The sequence below is a fragment of the Pristiophorus japonicus genome, unplaced genomic scaffold (genome assembly GCF_044704955.1).
Source record: "Pristiophorus japonicus isolate sPriJap1 unplaced genomic scaffold, sPriJap1.hap1 HAP1_SCAFFOLD_675, whole genome shotgun sequence".
Classification (NCBI taxonomy): domain Eukaryota; kingdom Metazoa; phylum Chordata; class Chondrichthyes; family Pristiophoridae; genus Pristiophorus; species Pristiophorus japonicus.
Genome location: NW_027254588.1, coordinates 244,341 through 254,966, shown reverse-complemented (window position 1 = coordinate 254,966; position 10,626 = coordinate 244,341). Strand labels below are relative to the sequence as shown.

The window sequence follows — 10,626 nt, the reverse complement described above, 5'->3', positions numbered from 1 at the left end:
CTGCTAATTTCCCAATCTGTGGAGCTCCTAATTCCTGTGTTACTGCAGCAACTTTCCCTGTTCCTGTAGCAAATTACCTTGCAACTGTAGCTGAAATGTCCTCTCTTTCTGGAGAAATTAATTCTGTCTCTTTCTGTATATAATCGCGATACTTCTGGACATAACTCCACTCTCTTTGGAGCTCCTAATTCTGGTGTTTCTGAAGCACTTAATTTCCCAGTTTGTGGAGTTAACTCCAATATTTCTGGATCTAATTCACTGATTTATGGAATTAATTCCTGTAATTTAAGGATAACCCATTACCCCTGTTTTTGCAGCTATTTCCCTTGTTCAGGGGTTAGTTTCAATGTTCTTGGAGCTGCTAGATCCCATCTTGTGGTAGCTCCGAATGCCGCTGTTGCTGGAGCTCCTACTACCCCAGGTTATGCAGGTCATGGTTCCCCTCTTTCTGGAGCTAATTCACTTATTTGAGGAGATCCTAATTCCTCTGTTTCTGGGGTTTCAAATTGCGCTTTTAATGAATCACCTAATTGTGCTTTTTATGTGGTTACCATCTCCCGATATATTTAGCTCCGCATTATTCTGCTTACCGTGCGTTATCCTAATTCCCTTGCGACTGGAGTAGCTAGGTGCGTGTTTCTTGAGCCAAAGCTTCTCTTTCCAAATGTAAATCTCTTTTTTCTCGAGCTACTTCCGTTGTACTGATCAAATTTCCGTGTTTCTGGAGCTCCTAATTCCCAAGTTTCTCCAGTGCCCAATTCGGCAGTTTCTGTAACTCCTAATTCTCATCTTTCTCGATCTAATTCCCCCGTATCTGGAGCTGATGCCCTTGTTTCTGAACTAATTCCAGTATTCCTCGAGCTCCTAATTCCCCTCTCTGCAGCTCCTAATTCCCCTGTTTCTGGAGATAATTCCCCTGTTTCTACGCTAATTCCCGTGTTCCTGGAGCTACTACTTCCCTCTTTCTGCGATTCCTAATTTCCCTGCTTCTGGAGCGAATTCCACAGATTCTGGAGCGTCTAATTTACCAGTGTCTGTAACTCCTACTTTTCTTCTTTCAAGACCTAATTCCTCAGTGTCTAAACTTAATTGCACTCTTTCTGTCGCTATTTCCCTTGTTTTTGCGTTAATTCCCGTGTCCTGGAGCTCCTACGTTCCCACTTTCTGCGACTCCTAATTTCCCTGTTCCTGGAGGGAATTATCCTGTTTATATAGCTAATTCAGCTGTTTCTGGAGCTAATATCTATGTTTCCGGAGAAAATTCGACAGTGTTTGGAAGTCCTAGTACTCCATTTTCTGGAGATTCTGAGTTGGCTGTGGAGCTCCTAATTGTCCTTTTTCTGGAGCTCCAAAATGCGCTGTTGTTGAAGCAACGTCCCCTGTTCCGGGAGCTAATCACCTTGTATCTGTAGCTGAAAAGTCCTCTGTTTCTGGAGCGCCGTATTTTCGATCTTGCTGGGGATAATCACCATATTTCTGGATATAATCCCTCTCTTTCTAGAGCTCTTAATTCCGTTGATTCTAGAGCAATTCATTACCCAATTTGTAGAGTTAACTCCACTATTTCTGGAGCTAATTCCTCCGTTTCTGGAATTCTTTAGTATAAGTATGGATATCCCAACACCCCTGTTTCTGCAGCTATTTCTCTTGTTCCGCGGTTGGATTCAGTTTTCTTGGAGCTGGTAAATCCCATCTTATGGGAGCTCCCAATGCCGCTGTTGCTGGAGCTCCGACTACCCCAGGTTAAGCAGGTCCGAGTTTCCCTGTTTCTGGAGCTAATTCAGTTCTCCTGTTTCTGGAGCTTGAAATTGCGCTGTTCATGAAAGACTTAATTGTGCTTTTTATGTGGCTCCCATTTCCCCGATATATTTAGCTCTGAATTATTCTGCTTATGGTGCACACTCCTAATTCCCCTGCTCCATGAATAGTTAGTTTTCCTGTTTCGTGAGCCAACTCTTCTCTTTCAAAATGTAATTCCTTTGTTTCTAGAGCTACTTCCTTTATTCTAAACAAATTCCCCTGCTTCTGGAGCTCCTAATTCCCCAGTTTCTCCAGCGCCTAATTCGACAGTTTCTGTAACTATAATTCTCATCTTTCTAGACCTAATCCCCCTATTTCTGAAGCTAATGCCCTTGTTTCTGAACTATTTCAGGTATTCCTCGTACTGTTAATCACCTTCTCTGCAGCTCCGAGTTCCCCTGTTCCTGGAGCTAATTCCACTGTTTCTGGAGCTCATGTTTTTCACATCACAGATTGTGGATCCCCTAATGTATCTATTTCTGGAGGTAACTCCCCTATTTCTGTTGTTAATTCAACATTTTCTGGAGCTAACCTTTTTTTCTTGGGAAAATTGCTCTGGACCTCCTAATTTCCCTTTTTCGGGAGCTCCAAATTGTGCGGTTTATAAAGCACATAATTGTACATGTCGAGTAGTTTGCTGATATGTATGGTTACGCATTGTTCTGTTTATGGTGCGCTCTCATAATTACCCTGCAATATGAACGGAAAATTCACGTTTCCTGAAGGTAACTATCCTCTTTCTAAGCGCAGTTTCTCTATTTCTGGAGATAATTGCGATACTATGATCATTCCTGTGTTCCTGGAATTCACTTTCCCTGTTTCTGCAGCTCACCATTGCCCTGTTTCTGTCGCGATTTCCACTGTTTCTGGAGCTGCAAATTTACCAGTTTCTGTAACTCCTACTTTTCATCTTTCAGGACCCAATTCTAGTTTTTGGCTAACTTCCCCTGTTTCTGGAGCTAAAACCTTTAGTTGTGGAGAAAATTACACAGTTTTTGGAAGTCCTAGTTCACCTCTTTCTGCAGATATTGAGTTGTTTGTGGAGCTCATAATTGTCCTTTTTCTGGAGCTCCACAGTGCGCTGTTTATGAAGTACCTAATTGTGCCTTTTATGTGGCTACGATTTCCAGGATATATTTAGCTTTGAATTATTCTACTTATGGTGCGCTCTCCTAATTCCCCTGCTATAGAAATAGCTAGTTTACCTGTTTCTTGAGCCTAATTACCCTCTCTGCAGCTCCCAATTCCCCTATTCCTGGAGCTAATTCCCCTTTTCTGGAGCTGATGTTTTTTTTTGATATACTAATATCCCAGATTGTGGATCTCCCAATGCATCTGTTTTTGGAGGTAACCCCCCTCTTGCTGTTTGTAATTCAACGGTTTCCCGAGCTAATACCTTTTTTCTGGGAAAAATTCCTGTGAAGCTCCAGAATTCCATTTTTCTGGAGCTCCACATTGTGCGGTTTATGAAGCAAATAATTGTCTTTTTGACGAATCTAGTAGTTTGCCGATATAAATGTTTCCGAATTTTCCTACTTGTGGTTCGCTCAGTGTGTGGGTTCAGTGACTGGGGTCAGGGCTCAGTGAGTGGGATCATTGAATGGGCTCAGTGAGAGGGGTCAGGTGTCAATGAGTGAGGTCAGTGATTGGGGTCAGTGATTGGGCTCAGTGAGTGGGGTCATGGCTCAGTGAGTGGGATCAGTGAGTGAGCTCAGTGAGTGGGCTCAGTGATTGGGCTCAACAAGCTTAATCAGTGAGAAGGCTCTGTGAGGGTGGTCAGTGAGATGGCTCAGTGAGTGGGATCAGTGAGTGGGTTCAGTGAGTTTTCTCAGAGAGTGGGCTTCAAAGCCATGGATATCATGAACTCGGTTGTGAACGATATTTTGGATCGCATTGCGGGTGAGGCTTCCCGCCTGGCCCAATACAACAAGCGCCGCACCATCAGCTCCCGGGTGATCCGGACCACCATGCGCCTGCTGCTACCCGGGGAGCTGGCCAAGCACGCGGTGTCGGAAGGGGCAAAGGCGGTGACCATGTCCACCAGCTCCAAGTATAACTGCGCGCTGTCCTGAGAGATCAAACCCAAACACAACGGCTCTTTTAAGAGCCACCCACAACCTCTCTGAACAAGCTGCACAAACGCATCTGCATTTGGACTCAATTTACTGTAATTATTTTTTGAAAAACTTTGTGCGAACCTTTGCAGTCCCAGCTACAGATTTAGTTTTAAATTCTCAGATAACCGATTGTACTGTCCGCTTTGACGTAAACTACAAACACGGTCCCTGGTCGCTCTTTCCCATTACTCTTTTACACCGCCTGATGACGAATTTGAAGCTTGTTTTAGGGTGAGACTCAGACTTTGGCCACCTCATTCTATCTCAAGCCCTTTTCAATTTAAAAGAAAATTCTAGTTAGGAGTCAAACAGTTTATTAACCCTGGAGTCCGAGCGTAATAACCCAGTTAAAACCTGGAGTCCGAGCGTAACAAACGGGAAAGTTTGAACACTCTGTCCCTCTTCACTTTTCACAAAGGGACTCCCAGTTCTGGTCTCACTGCCGCCTTTGCGCTGGATCGATCGATAATCTATGAATCCCGAGTTTTACAAAGATTGAGCTGGAATGTATCCCTTTACAGAATCAGTGGGGAATGATTCTCGCACATTACAGATAGTTAAAAATGAACCGGAATTTAATCCTGATTGTAAAAGCCTGGAACTTGCAATGGAAATATGGGATTAAGACGAAAGGAAACAAAAAATGTTTGGATATATTTGGCTAATGGTGAAGTTATTTTCATAATCCGCAATTTTAACAATTATTTGCTGTATTTTATCAATTTCTAAATCGTTAGAGGACTGACTGTTGAGAACAGTCATTTCCACCCAGGTTTCATTGGCGGGCTAAACAGGCTGCGATTGGTCATTAGAAAGAACAAAGAAATTCCTCACAGAGCAACCAATCACAATGTCGCTCTCTGCATTCCTCGAGATAGTATAAGAAGGGCAGATGTGGAAACAGTTTCTCATTCTTTCTCTGAACGTGTGGATTAAGCAAATGTCTGGAAGAGGAAAAAAGCGGCGATAAAGCTCGGGCCAAGGCCAAGTCTCGCTCCTCCCGGGCCGGACTGCAGTTCCCTGTGAGCCGTGTTCAAATGCTCCTGCAGAAGGGGAACTACGCAGAGCATGTGGTTGCCGGAGCCACGGTCTACATGGTTGCTGTGCTCGAGAATCTGACCGCTGAAATCCTGGAGCTGGCCAGCAACGCGGCCCGCGACAACACGAAGACTCATATCATACCCAGACACCTGCAGCTGGCCATCCGCAACGACCAGGAGCTCAAAAAGCAGCTGGGAAAGGTGGCCATCGCTCAGGGCAGGATGCTGCCTAATATCCAGGCTGTGCTGCTGCCCAAGAAAACCAAGTGCATGTAAAGCGGACAGGGTTGAATCTATTAACCCAAAGGATCTTTTCAGAGACACACACATTATATATGAAAGGGCTGATTACAGTTCTATGGGTCGCAGTTTCCCGGTTCTAATTTAATATTAAATGTCTGTAATTAAGCTGTGAGTTTGCTGATCAAAAACGAGCCTCAGACATTCTCAGTTAAGAGCATGAACATCTCGAAGTCCAGATCACCAACCAGTGCCGCATGTATGCTGTTAGCCAATATTCAGATCAGTGAATCAATGTGGAGAGGGACTGGCTTCAGAAAAATACAAATCAGGTGGAACCTGAACGTGAGACCACCAATCATTCAAAACGTTGTTGGGAGAGTTGAATATGAACGGATGATAAGAGCCGAGTATAAAGGAAATGAACGGTTGATGGGCTCACCGTATCTTATTGGGACAATAAATCCATAGGGAGAGGTTGAAACATCCTGAACACATTGTTCCATGCAGATTTTTCCCCTTTTCATTTTTATACAGGATAGAAACATTGAAACATAGAAAATAGGTGCAGGAGTAGGACATTCGGCCCTTCGAGCCTGCACCGCCATTCAATTAGTTAATGTCTAAACATGTAACCCCATTCCTGTTTCTCGCCAGACCCCTTGCTTCACCTTGTAGTAAGGACTACATCTAACTCGTTTATGAATATATTTAGTGAATTGGTCTCAACATCTTTCTGTGGTAGAGAATTCCACAGGTTCACCACTGTCTGGTGAAGAAGTTTCTCCTGATCTCCATCCTTAATGGCTGACCCGTTAGACTGTGACCCCTAGTTCTGGACTTCCCCAACATTGGGAACATTTTTCCTGCATCTAACCTGTCTAAATCCGTCAGAATTTTAAACGTTTCTATGAGATACCCTCTCATTTCTCTGAACTCTAGTGAATACAAGCCCAGTTGCTCCAGGCATTCTTGGTATGTCAGTCCCGCCATCCCGGGAATCAGTCTGGTGAACCTTCGCTGCACTCCCTCAATAGCAAGAATGTCCTTCCACAAGTTAGGAGACCAAAACTGTGCACAATACTCCAGGTGTGGCCTCACCAAAGCCCTGTACAACTGTAGTAACACATCCCTACCTCTGTACTCAAATCCCCTCGCTATGAACGCCAACATGCCATTTGCCTTCTTAACTGCCTGCTGTAACAGCGTGCCAACCTTCAATGACTGATGTATCATGACACCCAGATCTCGTTGCACCTCACTTATCCTAATCTGTCACCATTCAGATAATAATCTGTCTCTCTGTTTTTACAACCAAAGTGGATAACCTCACATTTATCCACATTATACTTCATCTGCCATGCATTTGCCCACTCACCTATCCTATCCAAGTCGCTCTGCAGCCTCATAGCATCCTCCTCGCAGCTCACACTGCCACCCAACTTAGTGTCATCCGCAAATTTGGTGATACTACATTTAATCCCCTCGTCTAAATCATTAATGTACAATGTAAACAGCTGGAGCCGCAGCACAGATCCTTGCGGTACACCACTAGTCACTGCCTGCCATTCTGAAAAGTACGCATTTACTCCTCCTCTTTGCTTCCTGTCTACCAACCAGTTCTCAATGTCAGCTCACGACCCACAATCCCATGTGCTTTAACTTTGCACATTAATCTCTTTTGTGGTACCTTGTCGAAAGTCTTCTGAAAGTCCAAATACACCACATCAACTGGTTATCTCTTGTCGCCTCTACTGGAAACATTCTCATAAAATTCCAGAAGATTTGTCAAGCATGCTTTTCCTTTCTCAAATCCAGGCTGACTTGGAACTATCATGTCACCTCTTTCCAAATGCACTGCTGTGACATCCGTAATAATTGATTCCATCTTTTTACCCACTACCGATATCAGGCTGACCGGTCTATAATTACCTGTTTTCTCTCTCCCTCTTTTTTTTTTTAAGCGGGCTACATTGGCTACCCTCCACTCCATAGGAACTGATCCAGAATCTATGGAATGTTGGAAAATGACTGTCAATGCACCGCTATTTCTAAGGCCACCTCATTAAGTTCTCTGGGATGCAGACTATCAGGCCCTGGGGATTTATCGGTCTTCAATACCATCAATTTTCCCAACACAAATTTCCGACTAATAAGGACTTCCCTCAGTTCCTCCTTCTTCCTGGACCCTCTGACCCCTTTTTTATCCGAATGTTGTTTGTTTCCTCCGTAGTGAATACCGAAACAAAGTACTTGTTCAATTGGTCTGCCATTTCTTTGTTCCCAGTTATGACTTCCCCTGATTCTGACTGCAGGGGACATACTTTTTTCTCTTTACATATCGATAGAAGTTTTTGTAGTCCATTTTAATGTTCCTTGCAAGCTTCCTCTCGTACTCTATATTCTCTGCCCTAATCAAACCATTTGGCCTCTTCTGCTGAGTTCTAAATTTTTCCCAGTCCCCGGGTTCGCTGCGATTTCTGCCAATTTGTTTGCCACTTCCTTGGCGTTTATAGTGTATCCCTGATTTCCCTTGATAGCCACGGTTGAGCCACCATCCTTTATTTATTTTTATGCCATTCAGGGATGTACAATTGTTGTCGTTCATACATGCGGTCTCTAAATGTCTGCCATTGCGCATCCACTGTCAACCCCTTAAGTATGATTCGCCAATCAATGCTAGCGAATTCACGCCTCATGCCTTCAAAATCACCCTTCCTTAAGTTCTGGACCAAAATTGCATTTCCGGTTAATTAAAAATATTCCAAGTAATATCCCCGCATTAAAAGCTGGTTTAAAGTTGAGATACAGGTTGTAGACACCTCGTCCTCTCCCTGGAATCTATCCCGGTTTGTGCACAGGGACCAATTCACTATCAGAGCTCTCACTTATACTTACTGACCCACATTGGGCGGGCGCTTTCGATATACTGGGCATCTCATTCACTTTTAAACCTGGATCAATACCGCACCATCAGTTATTCACCGCCTGCCCTGTGTAAACCGAGTGACAGTAACACTACAAGACCTGCACGATGTGTGCACAGGCTAGTTTGGCTGGCGCCAGTCACAGCTCTTTCCTATGCTGATTTGGTGGCTCTGAAAAGAGCTGTTGTTGCATTTGGTGCTGAAGCTTCGAGCCCGGGCAGGGGGAGTCTCAGCGCGCTCCCGACTGAAGCGCCGGGCCACCTGGATGTATTTGAGCAGAGGAAACTTTACAAGGACACCCGCAAAGCCTCCCTGATAAAATGCAACATCCCCAATGACCCCTGGCATTACCTGGCCAAAGACCAACCTAAGTGGAGGAAGTGCATCCGGGATGGCGCTGATCACCTCCAGTCCATCGCCGAGAAATGCAGAAACCAAGCGCAGGCAGAGGACAGGGCGTGCGGCAAAGCTGTCCCTTCATCCCTTACCCTCAATGACTATCTGCCCACATGTGACATGGACTGTGGTTCTCATATTGGATTGTACAGCCACCTAAGGACTCATTTTTAGAGTGGAAGCAAGTCTTCCTCAATCCCACTGGAATGCCGATGATGATGAATGCGGAGCTTCCTTTGAAAGTGTCTGGGAGTGTCCGCCCCGGGGCTGTGATTGGTCGCAGTTCGACTGCCAATCAAATTTGAACCAATCACCGAGAGTGAAAAGCAAGGACGGGGATGACTGGGCCATGATTGACTGAAATGAAACTGACAGTTTGTCAATTTCAAACAGGCGGCCAATTTCAGAGTATCAACAAACAGATTAAATAAACTCTAATTTCCCGCCAGCAGTTTAAGAATCTCCTTCTTTATAACCTCGCTGCTGCTCCATTATCAGTCACCAATCCCATTCTCTTTAACATTCCGGTTTGAATTCTGTCCCATTCCCTGATAGGTCTGTACCGGGCGAGAATACTTCCCCGGTCACTGCAACCTGTAAACACAAATTCCCGCATCAATCCCGCCAGTGCCGTTTCGTTTAATCGGTTCTCACACAGAAACCTCACAATATGACAGGATTACCTGTCAGGGGAAACTGTAATGTCTGGGTAAAGGAGACTCTGTATCCCCGCCCTCTCATTTTGATCGTGATCGAATTTCTGATCTCTCATATTAAAATATTGTTCTCAAAGATTTAATAATTCCCTTATTCCTACAGCGAAAACAGTCATTTTCTTTGAGACATCCAGTGGTCTTGTAAGGGCGATATAAATTCGAGACTTTTTTCTCTTTCCATTAATGAAATAGCTGAATTAATATCCCAATCTAATTGTCCACACTCCCATCCCCAGGTCGCTGCTCTCTCCGTGTGAGGCGTTGGGTGTCTCTCAGAAGAGCCTTTGTGTTATGTCCGTTGGAAAGGGTCGAGTTGTTCAGCCGTCGAATCCATAGAGAGTGCGGCCCTGCCGTTTCAGAGCGCACTCCACATCCATGGCAGTGACCGTCTGTGCTTCACATGTTCGATGTAGGTAACTGCGTTCCTGATCACATTCTCCAGGAAAATCTTCAGCACCCCGCGCATCTCCTGGTAGACCAGGCCCGAGAACCGCTTGACACTGCCACGGCGAGCCAGGTGGCGGATGGCAGGTTTGGTGATGCCCTGGATGTCATCACGGAGCACTTTACGGTGCCACTTGACTCTGCTTTTGCCCATTCCATTGTCTCATTTACCTCGGCCAGACATGAATGAGAAACGAACTGCTCCTAGCTCCTTTTTATTGAGCTAGCCCCGACCTGACTGAGAAAGTCCAGATTGAAAGAGGCGGGAAGGGGAGGAGACAGAATGAGAGATTCAACAGAGAGTGCGGCAGGGGATGCAACAGAATCAAAATTGAGACAGAGAGCAGAGCTCTGATCTTCCAGCTCCAGCTCCAGCTTTCTGCAACCGCCAATTTCAAATTGTTTTATCATCAATAGAAGCGATGCTCAGCGCTCCCCGCAAATCCTTACAGACTCACAATTCATATTGTTATGTATGCAATAAAGATTCAAACTGAGGAATGTTTAACTAAGCAAGGTACACACTTGGCTCTGCTTTATTTGGTCCCAAAGTGCGTGACACTCAAAATGGCTGGCCTTTGCGTGCGTACTGCTCAGTGGCCTCCAACAATCACACCATCTGGTGGCTACAAACAGAATGTACAGACATGAAAATACACCCCCGTGCAATCGTATCACAGTATTTCACAGGCTGAGACAGTCCGGTGCTTTGCTCTTCTGGGCTGACCCTCTTATTTCGATTCCAGCCTTGGGTGAACGCGCGGAGTCTGTTCTGGCTGGTGTCTGGATGCCTGACTTGTTGGGGGTGGCCGTGGCCATGTCAGGAATTGCAGTTCCATTTTTATTGAACAGGTCCATGATGGAAATTCCGGGTTCTCTGAAGGCTGCTGTTAGGGTGGTTGGTCATCGACGGTTTCTTCGTCCGACTGTTCTGGCTCATCTCTGT

The 10,626-nt window shown here is 45.1% G+C and overlaps 1 pseudogene; it reads right to left on the bottom strand.

The window, feature by feature from the left end:
- Positions 1-9,553: 9,553 nt before the first annotated feature.
- Positions 9,554-9,864, bottom strand: LOC139256019 (histone H4-like; annotated as a pseudogene).
- Between the last annotated feature and the right edge of the window lie 762 nt (positions 9,865-10,626).